Source organism: Orcinus orca, chromosome 17 (assembly GCF_937001465.1).
Source record: "Orcinus orca chromosome 17, mOrcOrc1.1, whole genome shotgun sequence".
Taxonomy (NCBI): Eukaryota; Metazoa; Chordata; class Mammalia; order Artiodactyla; family Delphinidae; genus Orcinus; species Orcinus orca.
Genome location: NC_064575.1, coordinates 49,992,170 through 50,018,663, shown reverse-complemented (window position 1 = coordinate 50,018,663; position 26,494 = coordinate 49,992,170). Strand labels below are relative to the sequence as shown.

The 26,494-nt window shown below is 38.5% G+C and overlaps 1 protein-coding gene across 2 annotated transcripts in view; it reads left to right on the top strand.

Annotated features, from left to right (window-relative positions):
- The window catches only part of STK3 (serine/threonine kinase 3), a 319,933-nt gene that overhangs the window by 158,047 nt on the left and 135,392 nt on the right, over positions 1-26,494 (top strand). The window lies entirely within an intron of this gene.

Below are 26,494 nucleotides of genomic sequence, written 5' to 3'. Positions count from 1 at the left end.
TCTCACAGTTCTGGAAGTTGGAAGCCCAAACTCAAGGGCAGGCTTGGTTTCTCCTGAGGCTTTTCTTCTTGGTTTGCCTTCTCACTGAGTCCTCACATGGCCTTTTTTCTGTGTGTGCACATCCTTAGTGCCTGTTCCTCTTCTTACATGAATACCAGTCATATTGGATTAGGACCTCATGCTTATGACCTAATTTAACCTTAATTACCTCTGTAAAGGCTCTATCTCCAATATAGTCACATCGTGGGGTACTGGGGGTTAGGGCTTCAACGTGAATTTTGGGGGGGGACACAGTTCAGTCCATAACAGTAAATATCTGTAACTTTCTTTCCCTTCCTTCTTCCTTTTATATTTTCCCCTTCTCTTCTCTACTTTTTCCTTTTGATTTCTTCTTTTGATTTTCTTCTTTTTATCAGCATTAAACATACTGCTGCTCACCACCACTGCCACCACTATTGTGTTAGATTGTTATTATTATTATTGTTATTGTAAAATAGGTCACAATCTAAATGCTGTAGAAGTGATACTTTTGACTTGCAAATGGGGAACAGAACAGGTTTTGAAATTTTGGAGATTAACATTGACTACTTTTCTATTTCGTAGTTTGATAGAATATTCCCACCTTAATGTTAAGGGTAAAAGTGTATTAAGACTATTATAATAACAAATTAATATACAGTATCAACATTTGAGGACAGTCAAAACACTGCTGAAAGGGAAATTAATAGTACACATTAATATTTTTTTTTCTTCTGTCCCTCTCTGTTTTTCATCAACTGAGGCTTTTGTTTCGGTTTTTATACTTTTCAGTTCTAAAATTTTCATTTGGTTCTCCTTTATGTCTTGTGTTTCTTTGCTGAGGCTTTCTATTTTTACATTTGTTCCAACCATTTTCAAATTCATGACTGCTTTAAAATATTTGTCAAATAATTTTGACATCTCTGTCCTTTAAATTGTTGACATATATCAATTATCTTTTTTTGGGTTTGTGATCTTCTTGTTTATTGGTATGGTGAGTAGTTTTGATTGAAAACTGGACTTAAAAAATTATGTTCTGAAACTCTGGATTTTACTTAAACATTGTATTTTAGTTGAATTTTTGTGATGCCAGTCCTGCAGGGCAATTTCAAGTCCAGGTTCCCTTTTCAGCCTCTGTTGACACCCACAGTTGGGAGGGCTCCTCACTGCTGCTGGGGGAGGGTGGAGGTTCTAGTGCCCCATGTAGTCTCCATTGTATTTGGGGCTGGCTTCATTATTGCTGGGTGGTAGTGAAAGTCTTGATTATCCTCTACACTTCCTCAACTGTTAAGAGGCATGGGCACCTCATAACTGCCAGATTTGGGTAGAGGTCTAAGCTCTATATGGTCTCCATTGACACCGCTGGAAGGATAGTGGAACTGTCTTGATAGCCTCCAGAGGGGTTAAAGTCCTGGCTTCTTACTTGAACTTCTGTGATACACTTCCATGGTGGGAGTATTGTGATTCCTCATTACAGTCTCATGAGGGTCAAAGTTTCGATTGCCTAGTCAGCCTTTCTGGCATGGGTAGAATAAGACTACAGTTTTTTGGTTTTGTTTTTGTTTTTCTGGAATATTTGGCTGAAGTAGAGTAGGGGTTCTCTAAAGTTTTTTTTTCTTGCTAGGCTGCTCCTTTCCTGGTGTTTTGTTTGTACTTATTGGCTTTTCCTGGTTGTTGACTTCGTCATATTCTGTGTCTGGGACAAATAAGGAAAATAGAAAACTTGGGAACTCACCACTGATACTCCATGGTTCTCAAGGTCCCTAGCTTGTCTACTTTCTCTCTACCGTCTTTTTATGTTTTTTTAATGCATAATGTCCATGGTTTTTAGTTGTACTTGATGGAATAGAGAAAGTATATCTACCCCATCTTCCTGGAAGCAGAAGTTACACATAGTTTTTAAATGGCAGTGCCTTTCTAGTTGATGGAATTTTAGGTAAAATATAAAAAATATAAAATACAAATGTATATATCTGACTATCTATCTCTATCTCTATCTCTATCTCTATCTATATATATTTAGGAAAGGAAGTAGTAGTTTGGTGGTTGTTGCCTGGTGCTGGCCCCTGAATTAGTGAGTTTTCATAGTTTTTTTCCTTCCTTTATTTATGAATTCTCAGTCTCTAAAAATGGTATTTTTTCATGCTAACCCCTAAGTTGTGCTAAGAGTAGTGGGGGTTTGGAAATAGATACTGTTTACTTCATACAGTGACTTTTGACCGTGGCTATATCTTAGACTCATCTGGGGAGTTAAAAAAATATATGTAGGGCCCCTCCAGATCAGATTCTTTGGGCTGGGTCCAGGGTATCAGAAAATTTTAAAACCCAGTATGTAGCCAGTGTTGAGACCCACTGGCCAAAGTTTCCTTAAAGAATGTGGAGTCAGAAACAAATACATGAATATTTTTTATCATTTTCACTAAGTTTTGGTTGAATCTGATGATTTAAATTTATTTATTTGGCTCACATGTTTGACCAAGGCAGCAGATTAAGTCACTCTCTTCTCTAGGCAAGGTTGAGGGGCTGTGCTGACAGATTTTCTTTTCTCTAAAATTTACCATTAATTTCTAAATGTCAAGTTAAATGCCTGAGATCTGTTTTTTCTTTCTCTTTTTTGGTTTTTGAATTTTATTTTATTTTTATACAGCAGGTTCTTATTTGTTACTTGTTTTATACATATTAGTGTTTATATGTCAATCCCAGTCTCCCAACTCAGCCCACACCTCCACCCCGCTTTCCCCCCACTTGGTGTCCACACATTTGTTCTCTACATCTGTGTCTTTATATCTGCCTTGCAGACGGGTTCGTCTGTACCATTTTTCTAGATTCCACATATATGCGTTAATAGACGATACTTGTTTTTCTCTTTCTGACTTACTTCACTCTGTATGACAGTCTCTAGGTCCATCCACATCTCTACAAATAACCCAATTTCGTTCCTTTTTATGGCTAATATTCCATTTTATATATGTACCACATCTTCTTTATCTGTTCATCTGCCGATGGACACTTAGGTTGCTTCCATGACCTGGCTATTGTAAATAGAGCTGCAGTGAACATTGGGGTGCCTGTGTCTTTTTGAATTATGGTTTTCTCAGGGTATATGCCCAGTAGTGGGATTGCTGGGTCATATGGTACTTCTATTTTTAGTTTTTTAAGGAACCTCCATACTGTTCTCCATCGTGGCTGTATCCATTTACATTCCCAACAACAGTGCAAGAGGGTTCCCTTTTCTCCACACCTTCTCCAGCATTTGTTGTTTATAGATTTTCTGATGATGCCTATTCTAACCGGTGTGAGGTGATGCCTCATTGTAGTTTTGATTTGCATTTCTCTAATTATTAATGATGTTGAGCATCTTTTCATGTGCCTCTTGGCCATCTATATGTCTTCTTTGGAGAACAGTCTACGTCTTCTGCCCATTTTTTGATTGGGTTGTTTGTTTTTTAATATTGAGCTGCTTGAGCTATTTATATATTTTGGAGATTAATCCTTTGTCCATTGATTCATTTGCAAATATTTTCTCCCATTCTGAGGGTTGACTTTTCATCTTGTTTACAGTTTCCTTTGCTGTACAAAAGCTTTTAAGTTTCATTAGGTCCCATTTGTTTAATTTTGTTTTTATTTCCATTACTCTAGGAGGTGGGTCCAAAAAGATCTTGCTGTTATTTATGTCAAAGAGTGTTCTTCCTATGTTTTCCTCTAAGAGTTTTATAGTGTCTGGCCTTAGGGACTGTTGTAATTTCATTCTTTTACATGTAGCTGTCCAGTTTTCCCAGCACCACTTATTGAAGAGAAAGTCTTTTCTCCATTTTATATCCTTGCCTCCTTCGTCATAGATTAGTTGACCGTAGGTGCGTGGGTTTATCTCTGGGCTTTCTATCCTGATCCATTGATCTATATTTCTGTTTTTGTGCCAGTACCGTATGGTCTTGATTACTGTAGCTTTGTAGTATAGTCTGAAGTCAGGGAGCCTGATTCCTCCAGCTCTGTTTTCTTCCCTCAAGATTGCTTTGGCTCTTCGGTGTCTTTTGTGTCTCTGTACAAATTTTAAGATTTTTTGTTCTAGTTCAGTAAAAAATGCCGTTGGTAATTTGATAGGGATTGCACTGAATTTGTAGATTGGTTTGGGTAGTATAGTCATTTTCACAATATTGATTCCTCCAATCCATGAGCATGGCATCTCTCTCCATCTGTTTGTATCATCTTTGCATTCTTTCATCAGTGTCTTATAGTTTTCTGAGTACAGGTATGTTACCTCCTTAGGTAGGTTTATTCCTAGGTATTTTATTCTTTTTGTTGCAATGGTGAATGGGATTGTTTCCTTAATTTCTCTTTCTGATCTTTTGTTGTTAGTGTATAGGAATACAAGAGATTCCTGTGTGTTAATTTTGTATCCTGCAACTTTACCAAGTTCATTGATTAGCTCTAGTAGTTTTCTGGTGGCATCTTTAGGATTATCTATGTATAGTAACATGTCACCTGCAAACAGTGACAGTTTTACTTCTTCTTTTCTGATTTGTATTCCTTTTATTTCTTTTTCTTTTCTTGGCATGTTTCTGTTTGGATTTATCCTGTATGGGACTCTCTGCACTTCCTGGACTTGATTGACTATTTCCTTTCCCATATTAGGGAAGTTTTCAACTTTAATCTCTTCAAATATTTTCTCAGTCCCTTTTTTTTTCCTCTTCTTCTTCTGGGACCCCTATAATTCGAATGTTGGTGTGTTTAATGTTGTCCCAGAGGTGTCTGAGACTGTCCTCAATTCTTTTCATTCTTTTTTCTTTATTCTGCTCTTTGGTAGTTATTTCCACTATTTTATCTTCCAGATCACGTATCCGTTCTTCTGTCTCAGTTATTCTGCTATTGATTCCTTCTAGAGAATTTTAAATTTCATTTATTATGTTGTTCATCATTGTTTGTTTGCTCTTTAGTTCTTCTAGGTCCTTCGTAAATGTTTCTTGTATTTTCTCCATTCTATTTCCAAGATTTTGGATCATCTTTATTATCATTACTCTGAATTCTTTTTCAGGTAGATTGCCTATTTCTTCTTCATCTGTTTGGTCTGGTGGGTTTTTAACCTTGCTCCTTCATCTGCTGTGTATTTCTCTGTCTTCTCATTTTGCTTAACTTACTGTGTTTGGGGTCTCCTTTACGCAGGCTGCAGGTTTGTTGTTCCTGTTGTTTTTGGCATCTGTCCCCAGTGGCTAAGGTTGGTTCAGTGGGTTGTGTAGGCTTCCTGGTGGAGGGGACTGGTGCCTGTGTTCTGGTGGATGAGGCTGGATCTTGTCTTTCCGTTGGACAGGACTGTGTCCGGTGGTGTGTTTTGGGGTGTCTGTGACCTTATTATGATTTTAGGCAGCCTCTCTGCTAATGGGTGGGGTTGTGTTCCTGTCTTGCTAGTTGTTTGGCATGGGGTGTCCAGCACTGTAGCTTGCTGGTTGTTGAGTGGAGCTGGGTCTCAGCATTGAGATGGCGACCTCTGGGAGAGCTTTCGCTGTTTGATATCACGTGGAGCAGGGAGGTCTCTGGTGGACCAATGTCCGGAAGGAAGGAAGGAAGGAAGGAGGGAGGGAGGGAAGGAGGGAGGGAGGAAGGAAATAAAATAAATAAATTTATTAAGATTAAAAATAAAAAAATTATTAAAAATTACAAAGTAAAAAGTAATAAAAAAAAAGATAGAAGAGAGCAACCTAACCAAAAAACAAATCCACCAGTGATAAGAAGCACTAAAAACTATACAGAAAAAAAAAACCGGACAGACAGAACCCTAGGACAAATGGTAAAAGCAGAGCTGTACAGACCAAATCACACAAAGAAGCATATACACATACACACTCACAAAAAGAGAAGCAGGAAAAAAAAATGTATATATACATATATATATAAAAAAAGGAGGGAGCAACCCAGTCAAGAAACAAATCTACCAGTGATAATAAGCTCTAAATACTACACTAAGATAAACATAAAACCAGAAAGAGATTAGATGCAGAAAGCAAACCCAAGTCTACAATTGCTCGCAAAGTCCACCGCCTCAGTTTTGGGATGATTCATTGTCTTTTCAGGTAATCCACAGATGCAAGTACATCAAGTTGATTGTGGAGATTTAATCCACTGCTCCCGAGGCTGCTGGGAGAGATTTCCCTTTCTCTTCTTTGTTCGCACAGCTCGTGGGATTCAGCTTTGGATTTGGCCTTGCCTCTGCATGTAGGTCGCCTGAGGGTGTCTGTTCCCTGCCCGGACAGGACAGGGTTAAAGTAGCAGCTGATTAGGGGACTCTGGCTCACTCAGGCCAGGGGAAGGGAGGGGTGCAGAATGCGGGGCGAACCTGCGGAGGCAGAGGCCAGTGTGACATTGCACCAGCCTGAGGTGCACCGTGTGTTCTCCCGGGGAAGTTGTCCCTTGATCACAGGATCCTGGCGGCAGCAGGCTGCACAGGCTCCAGGAGGAGAGGTGTGGATAGTGACCTGTGCTTGCACACAGGCTTCTTGGTGGCTGCAGCAGCATTGTTAGTGTTTCATGCCTATCTCTGGTGTCCTGCACTGGTAGCCGCAGCTCGCCCCCGTGTCTGGAGCTCTTTTAGGCATTGCTCTGAATCCCCTCCCCTCGCGCACCCTGAAACAATGGTCTCTTGCCTCTTAGGCAGGTCCAGACTTCTTCCCGGACTCCCTCCCGGCTAGCTGTGGCGCACTAGTCCCCTTCAGGCTGTGTTCACGCAGCCAACCCCAGTCCTCTCCCTGGGATCTGATCTCCGAAGCCAGCGCCTGCGTTCCCAGCCCCCACCTGCCCCAGCGGGTGAGCAGACAAGCCTCTCGGGCTGGTGAGTGGTGGTCAGCAGCGATCCTCTCTGCAGGAATCTCTCCAGTTTGCCCTCTGCACCACTGTTGCTGAGCTCTCCTCCGTGGTCTGAAGCTTCCCTGCCTCCCACCTCTCCATCTCCACCAGTGAAGGGGCCTCCTAGTGTGTGGAAACTTTTCCTCCTTCACAGCTCCCTCCCAGAGGGGCAGGTCCCATCCCTATTCTTCTATCTCTTTTTTTTTTTTTCTCTTTTGCCCTACCTAGGTATGTGGGGAGTTTCTTCTTGCCTTTTGGGAAGTCTAAGATCTTCTGCCAGCATTCAGTAGGTGTTCTGTAGGAGTTGTTCCACATGTAGGTGTATTTGTGATGTACTTGTGGGGAGGAGGGTGATCTCCACGTCCTCCTCTGCCCTTTTGAAGGTCCCCCTGCTAGTGTTGGGAGGGTCTCCTGCCGAGGAAGGGGGTGTCTGTGGTTCACTGTGGGGACAAGGACACTGGCAGCAGAAGTTCTGGGAAGTACTCCTTGGCATGAACCCTCTCTTTTTCTTCTCTGATTGCCGGGCTAGGACTTCCAAAACTATGTTGAATAGTAGTGGCGAGAGTGGACATCCTTGTCTTGTTCCTGATCTTAGAGGAAATGCTTTCAGTTTTTCAACATTGGGAATGATGTTTGCTGTGGGTTTGTCATATATGAACTTTATTATGTTGAGATAGGTTCTCTCTATGCCCACTTTCTGGAGAGTTTTATTATAAATGGGTGTTGAATTTTATCAAAAGCTTTTTCTACATCTGTTGAGATGATCATATGGTTTTTATTCTTCAGTTTGTTAATATGGTGTATCACATTGATTGTGTATATTGAAGAATCCTTGCATCCCTGGGATAAAGCCCATTGGATCATGGTGTATGATCCGTTAAATGTGCTGTTGGATTCTGTTTGCTAGTATTTTGTTGCGGATTTTTTCATCTATATTCATCAGTGATATTGGTCTGTAATTTTCTTGTTCTGTGTGTGATATCTTTGTCTGCTTTTGGTATCAGGGTGATGGTGGCTTTGTAGAATGAGTTTGGGAGTATTCCTACCTCTGCAGTTTTTTGAAAGAGTTTGAGAAGGATGGGTGTTAGCTCTTCACTAAATGTTTGATAGAATTCTCCTGTGAAGCCATCTGGTCCTGGACTTCTGTTTGTTGAAAGATATTTAATCACAGTTTCAATTTCATTCCTTGTGATTGTTCTGTTCATATTTTCTATTTCTTCCTGGTTCAGTCTTGGAAGGTTATACCTTTCTAAGAATTTGTCCATTTCTTCCAGGTTGTCCATTTTATTGGCATAGATTTGCTTGTAGTAGTCTCTTAGGATGCTTTGTATTTCAGTGGTGTCCATTGTAACTTCCCTGTTTCATTTCTAATTTTATTGATTTGTGTTCTCTCCCTCTTTTTCTTGATGAGTCTGGCTAATGGTTTTTCAATTTTGTTTATCTTCTCAAAGAACTAGCTTTTAGTTTTATTGATCTTTGCTGTTGTTTTCTTTGTTTCTGTTTCATTTATTACTGCTCTGATCTTTATGATTTCTTTCCTTCTACTAACTTTGGGTTTTGTATGTTCTTTCTCTAGTTCCGTTAGGTGTAAGGTTAGGTTGTTTATTTGAGATTATCTTGTTTCTTGAGGTAGGATTTTATTGCTATAAACTTCCCTCTTAGAATTGCTTTTGCTGCATCCCATAACTTTTGGATCATCATGTTTTCATGGTCATTTGTCTCTAGGTATTTTTTGATTTTCTCTTTGATTTCTTCAGTGATCTGTTGGAAATTCAGTAACGTATTGTTTAGCCTCCATGTGTTTGTGTTTTCTACATTTTTTTCTCTGTAATTTTTTTCTAATTTCATAGCGTTGTGGTTGGAAAAGATGCTTGTTATGATTTCAGTCTTCTTAAATTTACTGAGGCTTGATTTGTGACCCTAGATGTGATCTGTCCTGGAGAATGTTCCCTGTGCACTTGAGAAGAAAGTGTAATCTGCTGTTTTTGGATGGAATGTCCTATAAATATCAGTTAAATCTATCTGGTCTGTTGTGTCACTTAAAGCTTGTGTTTCCTTATTAATTTTCTGTGTGGATGATCTGTCCATTGGTGTAAGTGAGGTGTTAAAGTCCCCCACTATTACTGTGTTACTGCAGATTTCCTCTTTTATAGCTGTTAGCATTTGCCTTATGTATTGAGATGCTCCTATGTTGGGTGCATATATATTTATAATTGTTATATCTTCTTCTTGGATGGATCCCTAGATCATTATGTAGTGTCCTTCCTTGTCTCTTGTAATGTTCTTTATTTTAAAGTCTATCTTATCTCATATGAGTGTTGCTACTCCAGCTTTCTTTTGATTTCCATTTGCATGGAATATCTTTTTCCATCCCCTCACTTTCAGTCTGTATGTGTCCCTAGGTCTGAATTGGGTCTCTTGTAGACAGCATATATGAGTCTTGTTTTTGTATCCATTCAGTGAGCCTGTGTCTTTTGCTTGGAGCATTTAATCCACTCATATTTAAGGTAATTATTGAGGTGTATGTTCCTATTGCTATTTTCTTAATTGTTTTGGGTTTGTTTTTGTAGGTCCTTTTTGTCTCTTGTGTTTCCCACTTAGAGAAGTTCCTTTAGCATTTGTTGTAAAGCTGGTTTGGTGGTGCTGAATTCTCTTAGCTTTTGCTTGTCTGTAAAGTTTTTGATTTCTCCATCGAATCTGGATGAGATCCTTGCTGGGTAGAATAATCTTGGTTGTAGGTTCTTCCCTTTCATTACTTTAAATATATCTTGTCACTCCCTTCTGTCTTGTAGAGTTTCTGCTGAGAAATCAGCTGTTAACCTTATGGGAGTTTCCTTGTATGTTATTCGTCGTTTTTCCCTTGTTGCTTGTAATAATTTTTCTTCGTCTTTAATTTTTGTCAGTTTGATTACTGTCTGTCTTGGCGTGTTTCTCCTTGGGTTTATCCTGTATGGGACTCTCTGTACTTCCTGGACTTGAGTGGCTATTTCCTTTCCCATTTTAAGGAAGTTTTCGACTATAATCTCTTCAAATATTTTCTCGGGTCCTTTCTCTCTCTCTTCTCCTTTTGGGACCCCTATAAGGCAAATATTGGTGCATTAAATGTTGTCCCAGAGGTCTCCTAGGCTGTCTTCATTTCTTTTCATTCTTTTTTCTTTATTCTGTTCCTTGGCAATGAATTCCACCATTCTGTCTTCCAGGTCACTTATCCGTTCTTCTGCCTCAGTTATTCTGCTTTTGATTCCTTCTAGTATAGTGTTCATTTCAGTTATTATATTGTTCATCTCTGTTTTTTTGTTCTTTAATTCTTCTAGGTGTTTGTTCTTTAATTCTTCTAGGTCTTTGTTAAACATTTCTTGCATCTTCTCGAACTTTGCCTCCATTCTTTTTCTGAGGTTGATCATCTTGACTATCATTTATCTGAATTTTTTTTCTGGAAGGTGCCTATCTCCACTTCATTTAGTTGTTTTTCTGGGGTTTTATCTTGTTCCTTCATATGGTACGTAGTCCTCTGCCTTTTCATTTTGTTTGTCTTTTTGTGAATGTGGTTTTTGTTCCACAGGCTGCAGGATTGTAGTTTTTCTTGCTTCTGCTGTCTGCCCTCTGGTGTATGAGGCCATCTAAGAGGCTTGTTCAAGCTTCCTGATGGGAGGGACTGGTGGTAGGTAGGTCTGGGTGTTGGTCTGTTGGGCAGAGCTCAGTAAAACTTTAATCTGCTTTTCTGCTGATGGGTGGGTCTCAGTTCCCTCCTTGTTGGTTGTTTGACCTGATGGGACCCAGCACTGGAGCCTGCAGGCTCTTTGGTGGGGCTAATGGCGGACTCCAGGAGAGCTCACACCAAGGAGTACTTCCCCGAACTTATGCTGGCACTGTCGTTGTCCCCCCCCCGGTGAGCCACAGCCACCCCCCTGCCTCTGCAGAAGACCCTCCAACACCAACAGGCAGGCCTGGCTCAGTCTACTACGGGATCACTGCTCCTTCCCGCTGCATCCCAATGCGCCCATTACCCTGTGTGTGCCCTTCATGAGTGGAGTCTCTGTTTCCCCCAGTCCTGTCGAAGTCCTGCAATCAAATCCTGCTAGCCTACAAAGTCTGATTCTCTGGGAATTCCTCCTCCTGTTGCCGGATCCCCAGGTTGGGAAGCCTGATGTGGGGCTCAGAACCTTCACTCCTGTGGGTGGACCTCTGTGGTATAATTGTTCTCCAGTTTGTAAGTCACCCACCCAGCAGTTATGGGATTTGATTTTATTGTGATTGTACCCCTCCCACTGTCTCATTGCAGCTTCTCCTTTGTCTTTGGATGTGGGGTATCTTTTTTGGTGAGTTCCAGTGTCTTCCTGTCAGTGATTGGTCAGCAGTTAGTTGTGATTTCGCTGCTCTCGCCAGAGTGAGTGCACGTCCTTCTACTCCACCATCTTAAACCAGTCTCCAGATCTGCGTTTTAAGGAGATACTCGGAAAATGCAACGTGAGTGATAACTGAAATGAAGATGGTGGCAGACTTTGAAGTTCAGGTTGAATTGGTCTGTTATTTCTTTCTGATTATAGATTTTCCACATTTTCAATTGTGTTTCTTTTTTATTCTTGATATATCTTTTGTTGATTAATTTTAGTTTTTCTTATTCAAATTACATTGATTTCATTCTATAATACTTTTTTTGTTAAATTGATTTGTAGTGGGCATTATACTGTTCTTGGGCCAGAGTCTGCATTATTGCATAACACCCTTGTTACCTAGGACCAGCTTATTGTTTTATCTTAATTCAGTCACAGGAGCTCTGTGTTGTCTTTGGCTTGTTTAGTTTTACTCTGGTTCTTAGTATCAGTTTGGGTTCTCTGCCTGAATTTTGCAATTGCTGTTAGATATGAATGGAGATTGAGTGATGTGTTGTTTGTAATCAGTACCTTTTTACATTTTGCTTTGTTTTGATTAACTATCATAGATTCTATACATCCTAGTCTTTGCCCTTTGGTGGTAAATTGTGACTATTTTTTTGTCGTAGTCACGGTGGTTTTGAGGATGCCTTGTCATAGGTACTAGACCTGGGTGACTTGAGCCTCTGCCCAGAGCTCATGCTTTAGAAGGCTCCCACTGTGGCCCTAGTCCGGCAATGCTATAACCCTGTGCCAGAGTCTGTGTCTTCCCCTTCCTCGATCATGCTCTGGGTACCTAGGATTCCAGAATTCCCTGTCCAGGTGGTCCTGATCCTGTGCAAGCCTCTTCCCTTGGATTGTCCCCAGGAGGGCAGACTGCACCAGGCTAGAGGTGGACAAGAGATAGCTGTTACAGGGCTGGCATGTGGTGGTGGGGCCGTTGGAATGGAGCTGAGACGTGTGTACTGGGGCATTCTAGGAATCAGAAGTGGGAATAAAAGATAATCAAGCTGTAGACTTTGGGTCTTTGTTTTCTTGCTCCAGGCCCCACAAATGCTAGCATTGGCCCTAATATGATGTAGCTGGATGCTATTGATTTCCTTTGCATTGGTTTGAATTATTGTTTCATTTTGGCAAAATGTAACCAGGTATTACTGCTGTTCTGTAATAGTATACCGATCTTTTAACAGTATTTCACATTGTTGTGAACTTCTTGTCCCAGAAGCTCTTTTACCTGGTAAGTGAAAGCTGCTAATGATTAATTTATTTCCCTAATCTTATGGTCAAATTATAGGAAGTGACATTTCATGAATCTTTTGTTCAGGATTTTCTTTTTTTTTTCCTTACCATTTTGTAATCATGCTGTTTGTTTCCGTATTGAAGCATTTTAGTACATTCTGTGCTCATTCTGTTGAAATACATTATTTTGATCAAGTGTATGAAAAAAACCTGACCTCACACATATGTAGTTGGATAAGAGAGAGGAGCATTTTAATCATCTTTTTCTGAAAATTGTAGATATTCTTATTTGGTACTACACTAAAACTCAATGGTAGTTTTGTAAACATTAGTTTCAGTATTAGAATTGGAAACCATAGTAGTGAGTTTTCCTACTTTGTTACAGTAAAAGCCATCATTCTGTTTTGCACTTTGAATGGATCTTTTGGTATGTGTGATTGTGTAACATCATGTGATAGTCATTTAGATAATATTACTTCGCTGAGTAATGCAGAGCTTTCACGTTTTGACGTATTATACAATACCAGAAAATGACGTTTGTCAGTATCACTAATCTCATCAGAACAGTTTTTAAGTATCGTAAGCTATTAAGTTCATGGTAAAAGAAGTTTTTGAAAATTTGAATTTTCACTTGGAAGCTTGAGTTTTATCACGGGTACCAGAAACTATCTGTATTTTCCTTGAAGTGATAGGCTCACTTGGTTTATTTTTGAGAAAATGCCTGCCACATACACAAATCTGAATTATCAGTGTTTATCTATCAGGTTTTTTTTTTTTAAATAAGAATGATGTTCCACACAAAAAAGTGGTGGTTAACTTGCAACATAATCATACGTGTGCTTTTTCATTGAGACAACCGTTGTACTTTGGTAGCAGCATAAGTAGTATATGCATACTACTCATTTCAACACAAGAATACTGAAAAGATGTGCACTCAAATATTAAGATTTTTAAAAAACTGAATGTTTTTTTCTTTTTCATCAAGGACATTCTTAAATAAAAGTGACTTTTTTTTTTTTTAAACTGTGAATGCATAGCAGTGAAGAGTACGGTGATTACTAGCATAGTTTGGTTCCACTGTCTTGATTGGTGCTAGGATTCTAGCACTTTAACCCATCTTTGCTTTTGCACCTTTAGTGCAAATGTCCATAGAAAAATGAAAATAATGTCTTAGTATTTTTATGAAAATAAGTTTGACCTGATGGGCCCCGTGACTTCATGAAGAGGTCATGAACCACATGTTGAGAACCACAACTGTAGAGAAAAACCATAGAGAAACATTCTTCACTTTGCTTCAGAGGCACTCCTCATATAAACCTATATCAATTTCACAATATTTCGCCATATTTGAATGCCACCTATATTTTGGTATTCTGTTTTAACCCCAGCTGGGTGTAGTGCAACAATTCCGGTGCTAACTACTTGGAGTTAGCATAGACCCCACAAGTTAAAGGGCACAGTTTCCAACACAACTGCTGATATCTCATATGCCAGCTGCACTTCAGGAGTCTCTAGGTCACCTGTACTTCTGACTAACTGGCTATAAACTTGTCAGTTCCTTTGACTTCCTCAGGTTCGATAATTTGCTAGAATGACTCACAGAACTCAGGACAGCACTATACTTACGATTACAGTTTTATTACAAAGGATACAAATCAGGAGAAACAGCCCAATGAAGAGACTCATAGGGCAATGTTTGGGCGGGAACACAGAACTTCTGTGACTTCTCCTCATCAAATCAGGACATGTCAGTCTCCTGGCACGTGAATGTGTTCACCAACCAAGAGAGTTGGTTCACCACCAACTCACCGAGCCTCAGTGTCCACTGTTTTTATCGGGGTTTCATTAAGTAGGCCCAATTGAATCATTAGCCGCATGTTTGGACTCATTCTTCAGGCTCCTCCCCAGAGGTCAAATAGCTGAGAGTCCTAACCCTTTAATCACACAGTTGATCTCTTTGGTGATCAGTGCCCATCCTGAAGCCATCTGGGGGCCCACCAGGGTCACCTCATTAGTATAACAAAGGTACTTCTGTCACTCAGGAAATTCCAAGGGTTTTTGAAGATTTTTAGGAATCCAGGAGAAAGACCAGACAAATTCTTTATTTTACAGGTAGTTAACTTAATTTTTTTACTTAAATTGACTTTAAATTTATTCACTTCTTTTTCTTAGCCATATAGTGAGAAAAAAATATCCTTGAAATCATAGGTTTTATGTGCAATTTATTTTTTTCTAATATACATCAAAATAAATGTGTAACTGTGGACGTTGTTAATTGCCATCTTTTCTTAGGAATAGAACCTTCAGTTTTGGCTAAAAAAGTATTGTTATTCAGAGTAAAAACTACGTTTCTCATCATTCCTTTCATACGTAAGTTCTGGATGTCAGATGTAAAGAAAAGTGTTGGGTTGGACTTTTAGGAAAGCTGGGTAAAGAGTGCTGACTGAGACTGTGCATTTCTGTTCCCCCAGCTTCCTTCCTGCTGTCTGGAGTGAGCACGTGGTAGCTCATGTTTGAGCAGCCATCTTAGACTGTGAGGTAGCCTGGAAGGTAGAGGCAGCATACTGATGGTGGTAGCACTACCACAGTAGCATGTATTGCCTGACAACTTCTTCCTCTTTTTCCTCTTTCTCTTTTTCTCTCTCCTTATCCCTCCGTCCCTTCCTCCCCCTCCCCTTTCCTTCCCTTCTCCTGTCCCTTTCTCCTCTCCCCACTCCCAACTGTTTATCTGTAGTGGTTTTCTTCTTCTCCTGTAACAAATTACCACAAACTTTGTGGCTTACACAACACAAGTCTATTATCTTATAGTTTTGTAGGTTAGAAGTGCAACACAGGTCTTACTGGGCCAAAACTGAAGTGTTGGCAGGGCTGTTCTTCTTTCTGGAGGCTCTTGAGGAGAATTTGTTTCCTTGCCCTTCCCGGTTTCTAAAGGCTGCTCACGTTCCTTGATTTGTGGCCCGCTTCCTCACCTTCAGAGCAGCAGCGTTGCATCTCTCTGACCATTCTCCCGTAGTCACATCCCCCTCTGATTCTCTTCTTCTGCTTCCCTCTTACACTTTTAAGGACCCTCGTGAATACAGTGGGCCTGCCCAGGTAATTCAGGATAATCTTCCAATCTCAAGAGCCTTAATTTAATCCTATCTGCAAAGTTTTTTGCCATGTCAGGTAAGCTATCCACAAGTTCCAGGGATTAGGATGTGGCCTGTGAATCTTTGGGGTGTGTGTGGTTGTGGGAGCTGTCATTGTACCTGCCAGCTATCCAGCTGTCCATCTTTCTCCTCCCTTTCTTCCTCTCTTACCTGCCTAGCTATCTCTCATCTGTCTGTCTGTCCGTCTGTCTGTGTATCTTTTGTTTGAAGTGTGTGATACTTCATCTCTGAACATTTACTTCTGCATACATCCTCGAAGAGAAAGAACATACTCTTGCATAGCCACAGTACCACGATTACACCTAAGAAAATCAACAGTGATTTTCTAACGTAATCTACTATTTAGTTCATACTCACATTTCTTTGGTTGACACACATTGTATTTGGCCTATTTTAATCTAGTTCAGGCACCGTACTCTCTGTCCCCCAACATGCACACACCTTTTTCCCCATGGCATTGAGTTTTTGAAAGGGTGGGGCAAGGATTTTTTGGGAGAATTTCCTGTAATCTGGATTTGCCTTCATGTTTCCTCATTAGTGTCTTTTAGCTTTTTCCTCTATTCCCTAACTTTCCTATAACCTGGAAATTAGATCTAGAGCAGGGCAATCCAGTAGAACTTTCTGCAATGATGGAAATTTTCTATATCTGCACTGTTCAATATGATAGCCACTAGTCCCATGTAGCAATTTAAATTTAAATAAAATTTAAAATTCAGTTTCTTAGTTACACTAGCCACATTTCCAGTACAGGCATGCCTCAGAGATACATGGGTTTGGTTCCAGACCACCCAAATAAAGCAAATATTGCAGTAAAGCGAGTCATATGAATTTCTTTGGTTTCCCAGTGCATATAAATTTATGTTTACACTATCCTGTAGTCTATTAAGTGTGCAATAGCATTATGTCTAAAAAAAAACCAATGTACACACCTTAATTTAAAAATACTTTATTGCTAAAAAAATGTTAATTTTCATCTGAACTTTCAGCAAGTCAAGTCACAGTAATGACATCAAAGATCATTGGTCAGAGAGTCAGAGAGCGCCATAACAAATATAATAGTAATATAATGAAGAGGTTGGAAATATTGCGAGAATTACCAAACTGTGACACTGAGACATGAAGTGAGCAAATGCTGTTGGAAAAATGGTGCCGATAGACTTGCTTGAGGCAGGGTTGCCACAGACCTTCAACTTGTAAAACACGCAACATCTGCATAGCGCAATAAGGCAAAGCACAAAAAAAATGTATGCCTGTACTCAGTAGATTAGATTCAGGTTATATGTTTTGGGGAAGGATTTCACAGGTAGTGGTGTGTATTTCGTATTGTGTCACGTCAGAAATCACGTACTGTCAGTTTGTCTGTTAGTGTTTGATCACTTAGTTAAGGTGATAATGAGCAGATCTCTCTATTGTAAAGGCACATCTTCTCCTTTGTGATTATTAAGTGGTCTGTGGGGGTAGTGCTTTTGTATCTTGCAAGCAAGGTTACTCCAGTAACTTTTTGCTGGCAGTAGTATCCTCTGGTGATCCTTGCCTGAATTGATCATTACAGTACATTGAGGGTGACAAATGTTGATCTTCTAAGTAATTCAATCATTGTGTATTTACTAGTTGGTATTTTCCTATAAAGAATAGCTTTTCTAAAACTCTCTCCCTTTAAAAAATATCACTATAGACTGATTTTCATCTTATTCAGTATGTTATAATCAATTATAGCCATTATTATTACTATTTTGATGCTCAGTTATTCTGTTTGGCTAGTCCTGTGCCTTTTGACATGATTTCATAAATCTTTGAATGCTTCCTTACTAAAGTAAGGCGCAACAAGGTACCCCAGGCTCACCTTGTAATTTCCTTGTTCCAGCCCTGAAATAAATTGTTTCTTCAAGGAGCACTGGTTTCTTTCAGTGGGAGTGGCATTTTAGAAACTAAAATTTGGGTGCCACGTAGGTATGCTCATTGCTACAGATGTCCTCTTTCTTTAGATGTATCTGGTCCTTGCAATTTCTTAGCCATTTTTTTCCCCTCGTGGTGGGAGTTGATTGCTTCTCACTGATTTTTCAGATCTTTTGAGTTAGTTATGACTCATCCATTTACCTTTCTGTTTCCAAAATTTTATTGCTGTCCCATATTTGCTATTGTCCTTCTCTCTTTGGAGTTTAAGCCTTTAAAAAAAATTCCTGCTGTCCTTTAGTAGGATTTTTGGAATGGTGTTGAGGTAAGTCAGTGTGTTCAAGTCACCGTATTTAACTGCAGTTTTTTATATCAACACTCTCAGTATAGATTCAGATTTTACTCTGCAGAAGTAACTATGCCTAATGCTGTTGAGGATACAAAACGTGATAGACACTGTTTAGGTGGTAAAGTATTGATAGTTTCCATGTTATCTGGAGCGTTTAGAATGAGTTTGTAACTAACAGGAGTCCACGTTAAAATGTGGAAGGTGCTGAAGTTGAGGTATGTGGTATGATAATACTTTGCCTTATATGTTATGTTCTAGCACAGTGGTTCTCAGTGTTGGCTGCACATTAGAATTACTTGGGAGACAAAAAATACTGTGCCTGCTTCTCACCTCAGATCGGATTAAATCAGAATCTATTATGAGTGAAGCTAAGTTCTACAGGTTTTGAACTTCTTTTGATAGACTTGATTAGTTTAAGTGTTTCTTTGTTTTTGTTTATTTCCTTTAAGGGCCAGTAAGATGCTTCAGGTTCATCTTGTAATTTTCCTGCCCCACACGTGGAACAAGTCAGTTTCTGTCATAGACACCGTGGTATTTCAGACCTCACACCTTAGAACATGCAGTTCTCTTTTCTGTGCCTCATTAACTCATTCATTCTTTAGGACTCAGCATCTCATTTTTCTCTGAACATCAATTTGAGCTAAGTCATTTTATAATGCCCATTGTTCACATCTATTTTAGCACTTACACTATTTTATTGCAATGATCTGGTATGCATTTTCCTACCCCATTAGATTCTAAGCTTCTTGAATAAATTCTAATATTGTAGGTTTGGGGGTGTATATATATATATATATATATATATTTGTGTGTGTGTGTGTGTGTGTGTGTGTGGTATGCGGGCCTCTCACTGTTGTGGCCTCTCCCGTTGCGGAGCACAGGCTCCGGATGCGCAGGCTCAGTGGCTATGGCTCACGGGCGCAGCCGCTCCGCGGCATATGGGATCTTCCTGGACCGGGGCACGAACCTGCGTCCCCTGCATCGGCAGATGGACTCTCAACCACTGTGCCACCAGGGAAGCCCGGTTTGGGTATATTTTATGTCCTTATAAAAGTTAATTGAGCTGATCGCACACAGGAATTCCAACTTGGGAGATCTGAGAGAGGGTGGAATTATAAAGTTCCTTAAGTTTTGGCCCCTGTTCACTTTTGATTTCTTCTGTAGCCATGTTTTATGGATATTTTTGAATTATATTAAAGGAATATTATATTTCAACCTGGAAAGACAATTAAGATTGAACTGGAAGCAGTCAGAGGTATTGGAATTTTGTGCTTCTGTGAGAGGTGGTTGTAGAGGCAGACTGAAATAGGTGATAACTTAAGCAGTGGTTTTAAATGAAGCCTTTGTTCAGTTATAATTATAATATTTAAAAGTTGACTATATAGTGGCCTTTATAATAAAACATTTTAAAGAAATCTTATGCAGTCTTGTAGACAGTGAATTGATATTTTGAATTTTCGAGATTCTGTACCATCTTTCAATGTTTATTGCTGTGTACTTGTCATTTTTATGTGAAGGCAATCATTATGTACTGTTGTTTTATTTTCTTATTTTGACTTTTTTTTTATTGTGAATATCTTTCCATTTTATTCTTTTTTCTTTTCCATTATGGTTTATTAAGGATAGTGAATATAGTTCCCTATGCTATATAGTAGGACCTTGTTTATAAATCCTATATATACTAGTTTGCATCTGCTACTCCCAAACTTCCAGTCCATCCCTCCCTCACCCCCCATCCCCCTTAGCAACCACAAGTCTATTCTCTGTGTCTGTGAGTCTCTTTGTGTTTTGTGGATAAGTTCATTTCTGTCATATTTTAGATACCACATATAAGTGATACCATACGGTATTTGTCTTTCTTTTTCTGACTTGACTTAGTATGATAATCTCTAGGTCCATCCATTTTGCTGCAAATGGCATTATTTCATTTTTTTATGGCTGAGTAGTATTCCATATTGTGTATATGTGTGTATGTGTGTGTGTGTATCACATCTTCTTTATCCATTTTTATCTGTCAGTGGACGTTTAGGTTGCATCCATATCTTGGCTATTGTAAATTCACTTTTCTTTTAATAGTACATTTCTTTGTGGTTTTGTAATTTATGCATTTTCCATTTTAATGGCAATATGTTACCCCATTTTGTTGATATATAGTAATTTACTTAGCCATTTCTTAATTGTTTGGTATTTTTTATTTGCATCTTACCACAATTACAGAAAGTGAACTATAATCGTTTTTATATAAATAGCTTTGCATTTTCTTTTCTGGAGACTGAATATGTGTTACAGAGCCTTTACCTTTTAATAGAATTATCTGTGGCAGAAATTTAATAGAAACATGGAGATAGTGTGAAGTAGGTAAGGAGCCAGATAGATCTGATTTCTAGTTTTGACAGCTACTTTACTAGCTGTGTGATCTTGAATAAACTAGTTAAGTGACCCTCAGTGGTAGAATTGGATTAATAAAGCTAACATTATTGTGCATTTATAATGTGACAGGTGCTATTCTAAGTATTTTACATGTGTTAACCCATTTAAACTTCAGGTCAGCTCTGTGAGGTATTTCTTATTGTTCTATTATTATTATTCCCATTTTTAAAATGTGGAAACAGCCTTAGAGAAGTAAAAGAGGTCAGATGGCTACTTATAATGGTGGTGTTACGGTAGCCAAGTGCCATCTAGAGCTGGCTCAGACCTCTAGAGTTGGTTCTCTTATTCACCCTGGACTGCCAGGGCACCAGCTACATCCCTTCCCTTAATTTGGGTCCTAGGCAGGCAAATTGGCCTTTATGGGCCAGATTAATGATTACTGAAATTCCTGCAACTGGAGCTGGAGTGAATTGTGAGGTCATGCTGGCAATACTTTAACCCCGGGCTTACTGTAGAAACTGCACCCTAAGAGCAAGGGTCACTCTAGATTTTCATATTGTCTTCAAACCTCTGTCTATTTAAAGTTGCTTTTAAGGGAGTGGTGATAAAAACTTAGATTTCTATTTTTATATTAACATCTAGTAGGCCTTTTTTATCCTTCACTGTCCTCTTTCACCTCCATCTTCTTTTTAACCAACAATTGAATACTTGTCTAGCTAGGATTTAACTCCTAGATTGCTAGGCAGTTATAGAGTGCCAGAGTCTTTTAGACCCAAAAAGGAATCTGAAAAATATCTAGTTCAACCACCTCACTTATATGAAAAAACTGAGACCACACAGTCAGAGGGTGTGATTTAGAACTCAAGCCTATGGTTCTGACCTAAGTCCAGCGTAGGGTTCATTCCATTGTACTGTTCACTACCTTATTTGTAATAGTCTTTTAAAAATATTATTACTATGTATCCTTTCTAGGAATGATATACTTTGACTTAGTAGCTTGCTACCTCTATATTATGTTCACTATCAGGAAACAGCTATATTTGTTTTTAGTTCTTTGCAGTTTTATAAAGTGCTCTCTCATCCTTTATCTCATTTGTTTGTTATGAAGATAACCTTTTGCTCATGTACCTGAGGTTCTTGAATAGTGGCACAGGTTCCTTTGTTATCCTAGCATGTCCATTGCTTCTGTACATTCACAAATCCAGCTACCTTCAGATATATGTGTTGACTCACTCTATTGAGATTATAAAGTTCAGGCTTTGTTGTTTCTCAGCTCCAGCTCTTTTCATATCTTCTGGGTGCTCCTGAAGTCTAAGGCATGAAATTCCAGGAATGATGATAATTCGTTATTTTGAGGGGCTCATATTTCTTGGCTCCTTAAGACTGCTTGTGATCAGGGAAGTTCTTTTTTAAAACTTAATCAGAGGTTCAATATATAGTTAAGCAACACATTGTGTAGAAACAAACACAAAGATATCATATCATTTATTGTACGAACATTCTTCAATCAAAACCGTGTTAGAGATAAGATAAATTTTATGGCTGTAATGTGTGTCCATGCGATTTGGTTGGTGTCAAGGAAGGGCGTGAATTGTTAGTTTAAGGCTAGACACCGAATACCAAAACTTTCTACAGCAGGGGCCTATTACCTAATCAACTCATACAAAGCCTGGAGATTCTCAAGAGAATCCTCTCTGCTTCATGATTAGGTTAAATTCGTTGAATAAAGTAAAGCCTGTGAGAAAAATCTGTCAGTTTGTTACTGATTATCTAACCTTAAAAAGAAAATAAAAGGAAATAAAAGGTATAGTGGTTTTCCTGGAGATTTTTAGAGTCTCTGTATTTTGGTAGACCGTATATTAAGACTTATTTGTTTGAACTGTATGCAGTTCAGTATTTGTTTGGGAATAGAATGTGAACATTTTAGGATCACTTTATGATAGTACTGGGTAAATAAGCATTAGGGTTAAGCTTTTTATCCTTGGGTTTCTAATAGCTACTGCTAAGGTGAGCCTTATATGTTAAGATTATCTGAAGATAAGACTGCAAGTCATTGGCTCAAAGTTCAAAGGAGAGCATTAGCTTCAAGGTCATAAACCACTGAGTTGTTATCCATCAATTTAACAGAAGTGCAGATGAACAACATTTACTTAGACAATCTCGTATCATTTACCTGCAGTTTGAGGTCAGTCTGTATAGGGGCTTATGTAGGTGCTTTGAACTATTTTGCAGAGATGAGAGTTCAAATTTACTTTTATTCTTTAATTTGAGGCAGAAGGTGTTTTTGTGTGCCTTTTGCCACAGCTGATATAAACCCCATTTTGCCCATCCTTAAAGCCGTATTATGTTCTGTTTCAACTATGGAGCTGAGCTTAATTAGGTTATTTAGAGAAGAATTTTATTTTCTAGCACTCCATATTTTGCTGTTTGTTTCATATGTGTTAGTCCTCCTTGCCTCCCTCCTCCCCCGCCCACCCCACCCCCCCCATTTGACTGTGAGCTTTGTGGGCCCAAGATATGTGTCTTATTTTAGAATCTGTAACACAAAGTTATATGTAATGGGGACCATCAGCTAAAGTAGATAATTGAGCCAGGCTAGACGGGGCCCATGTAGAAGGGAGAGCATACATCAATAGGCCTCTTCTTATCAGCTTGATTCCAGCAGATTTTTTTTTTTTACATCTTTATTGGAGTATGATTGCTTTACAATGGTGTGTTAGTTTCTGCTTTATAACAAAGTGAATCAGTTATACATATGCATATGTTCCCATATCTCTTCCCTCTTGCGTCTCCCTCCCTCCCACCCTCCCTATCCCACCCCTCTAGGTGGTCACAAAGCACAAGCTGATCTCCCATTCCAGCAGATTTTTACCTTGTGGGAGTATGAGCTAGATGTTGCCTGAACAAAAGGTATCCACTGATGCTATCTAGCTTGTGGCCTATCAGTTTGCTGTTTCTTTAATAGAACCTAGGAACACACAGAAAATACTTGGTACATACCTGTATTTTGGTAGATGCTTATTGTGTCATAAAACTGGCTACACTGCTTTTGAAGGACTACCTTAGGTGTCATACGTGTAATATGATGTAAGATGTATACGAATGTTCTATTAAAGGATTTTCTCTTTTTCAAAAAAGATGAGTACACTAATAAAGAGATTAACTCTTACCCTAGAATCAGCAGATTTGGATATTGAATATTCATTGCTTTGTCCACAGAAGATCCTTTAGCTCACTTTCCAAGTTAGAAACCAGTGATAACACATTGTAGTAAACTGCTGCATATTCTGAGGGCTCTCAAAAGAATGATGTAGTAAACTGTTAGAATACCTGAATGCTGTGCAATTAATGTGTCTATTTTTTATTTCTTGAATTCCGGAGTAAGCTTTTGTTTTTCCTTTTCTCTAGCCCCCCAAACAATGTTGTTAGGATGTACTCTCGGTTCTTCTTTCGTAGTGTCTCATACCTTATTTCTTCTCTTTCATTCCTGTAGATACCATCCTAGTTTAAACTTTTTATTGCTCATCCTGGGACATCTACACTAGCCCCTAAAGGCCTTTTCTATTCCATATTTAGAGTATCTCCAGGTTTGTTTGTTTTTTGTTAATCCTTTTCTTAGGTCATAAACAAACTCTGATTAAAGGCAAAAACATAAGACACACACATGCACACACACACACCAGAAAAAAAGACTTCTTTCAGTTGTGCACTTTCTTGATGACCAAACTCCATATCGTTCATTCCCCCTTCTAATCTTATCATTTCTTAGTCCCTTATAAGATAGTCAGCTCGTTCTCTGCTCCTGCCAATAGCTTTATTTCACTCTCTCTCTTTTCCTTATGCTATTTCTTCTAAGGGAAATGACCTCTCTCCTTGATGCCTTATGTCATTTCTTTTATTATTGTACTATTCTTTAAATCTTTTACTGTTCTTTCATTACCAGACTAGGTTAGAAGTTTCTAAAGGTTAATGATTGTATTTCCTGCTGCATCTTTGAACTCCATATAATGTCTAATACCATGCTTTGTGTGTAGCAGGCATTCAACTTATATTCCTGAACTTGATTAGTGCTTTATATTTTCCCTCCTTCATTTTTTTTATTGTGGTAAAATATACAAAACATAAAATTAACCCTTTTAACCATTTTTTAGGTATACAGTTCCATAAAATCAAGTACATTCTCATTGCCATACAACCATCACCAACCATCCCTCTCCAGAGCCTTTTCATCTTCCCCAGCTGAAATTCTGTGCCTGTTGAATGCTAACTCCCCACTTCCCCCTTTCTCACAATCCCTGGCAACCACCATTCTACTCTCTGTCTCTATGAACTTGACTACTCTAGGAACCTCACCATAAGAAGAATCATGCAATATTTGTCCTTGTGCAACTGGCTTATTTCAGTCAGCATGAAGTCTTCAAGTTTATGCTATAGCATGTGTCAAATTTTTCTTCCTTTTTAAGGTTTAATAATATTCCATTGTATGTGTATATACAATATAAACACCACATTTTGTTCAGCCCTTCCGTCTGTCGTGGGTTGCCCCTTTACTTTGTTGATAGTATCCTTTGATGCCTGAAACTGTTAAATTTTGATGAAGCCCAATTTATTTTTTCTTTTGTTGCCTTGATTTTTGGTGTCATATCCAAGAAATCATTACCATATGCAGTGTCATGAAGCTTTCCCCCTGTGTTTTCTTCTAAGGGTTTTATAGTTTTAGCTCTTACTGTTAGGTTGTTGATTTGAGTTAATTTTTGTATATGGTCTAAGTAAGAGTCCAAATTCATTTTTATTGTATGTGAATATATCTAGTCTTCCCAGCACCATATGTTGAAAAGACTGTATTTTCTCCACTGAATAGTCTTTCCCTCATTCGTATTTCATTGAATGAGCTTCAACTTTAGTGTCACTGCTGTGACTATAATAGGTTTTAAGATCTTTCCTGTCACTGTCTTGTCTTAAAGGCTTAAAACTTGCTTATGCTTTCTTCACTTGGAAGTAAAAGAGGAGGACCAGGGAAGATGTATACATTGAAAACAGAACCATCATCTCTCATCTCTCTGTCCTCTTATTAACTGCTTGTTTAGATAGAGTAACCCTCTTTGTTCTGTACCTCACCTTCCTGAAACATAGTAGAAACATTAGAATACTTTGCTAGTGTGAAATTTTAAGTCACTTAGCCTTTCTGGACTTCTGATTCCTTTTCTGTTAAATGAGAAGATTGAGCTAAATGATCTCTCATGTGTCTTTTGCTATAAAAATTCTGTGATACTTGTGAATGGCTTTTGAACAGTTAGTAAAAATTCAGTGGAGAGTAGAACAGTTTTATTATACCAAAGGAATACATTAAACTTGGTATCTCCAAGAATATATTATCTTTATTACGTTGTCTACAGTTTTGGTATTTTCTCCATATACGAACAGAAGTTTTAAACATAGCTATGATGAGTTTCTTTCAATGGTAAAACACTTAGTTTCTAAGTATTTCTGTGGTTTGTAGTATTGCCGTCTTTATTTTCTTTATGCATTAAGGAGAAGGGACATAAGTTCAGGTACATGAAATTTGCATGAAGAAAGAGGACCAGCAACCAGGTGAAAAACTGAGCTAGAACAGAGACAGACACCTCTCTTCTGGAAAGTCAGAGAATACTAAAGTCTAGAAAGGGGTTTTTTGGATGCTTCACCCCTGAATACATCTTTGAGAGGCCCATGTCTGTATACTGTGTATGCATATATTAACTGATTGCCAAAAAGCCATTTTTTTCCTCATGTCACCTGTAGTGTTGACTGTGTAATTAAACTTACTTATTAAACTACAGTTAGTTATCATATGATTGAGTTCATTTTACTTTATAAAATTTTTGTCATTGCTGTTTGTCTCTTGTCTTTTTATAACATTATGTGGAAATGAAAATGATGATAGCTAATATTTGTTGAGTGCATGATACATTTGTTTTAACTTTATTATTGTTTTATATCTTTTCAAAGAAAATGATATTTTAGTGATGGTATTTTATCAGGAACTATTTTAGAGCCCAGGAGAGAAGTTAGTTCATTACATACAATGATTTCCTAACAACATTAGGGATTAATTCTCTCGGTCAAAAAAAGGTGACTGGGTAGCTATGAAGACAAGATGACACAGAAACTTTGTAAAGTTTTTGAATTTTGAACTCTCTGAATGTATTATCATTAGTACTGTTATTAATACCAAATTAAATCATTAGTGATAAAGTGATATATTACCTTTAAAACTTCTCATTCGGAAT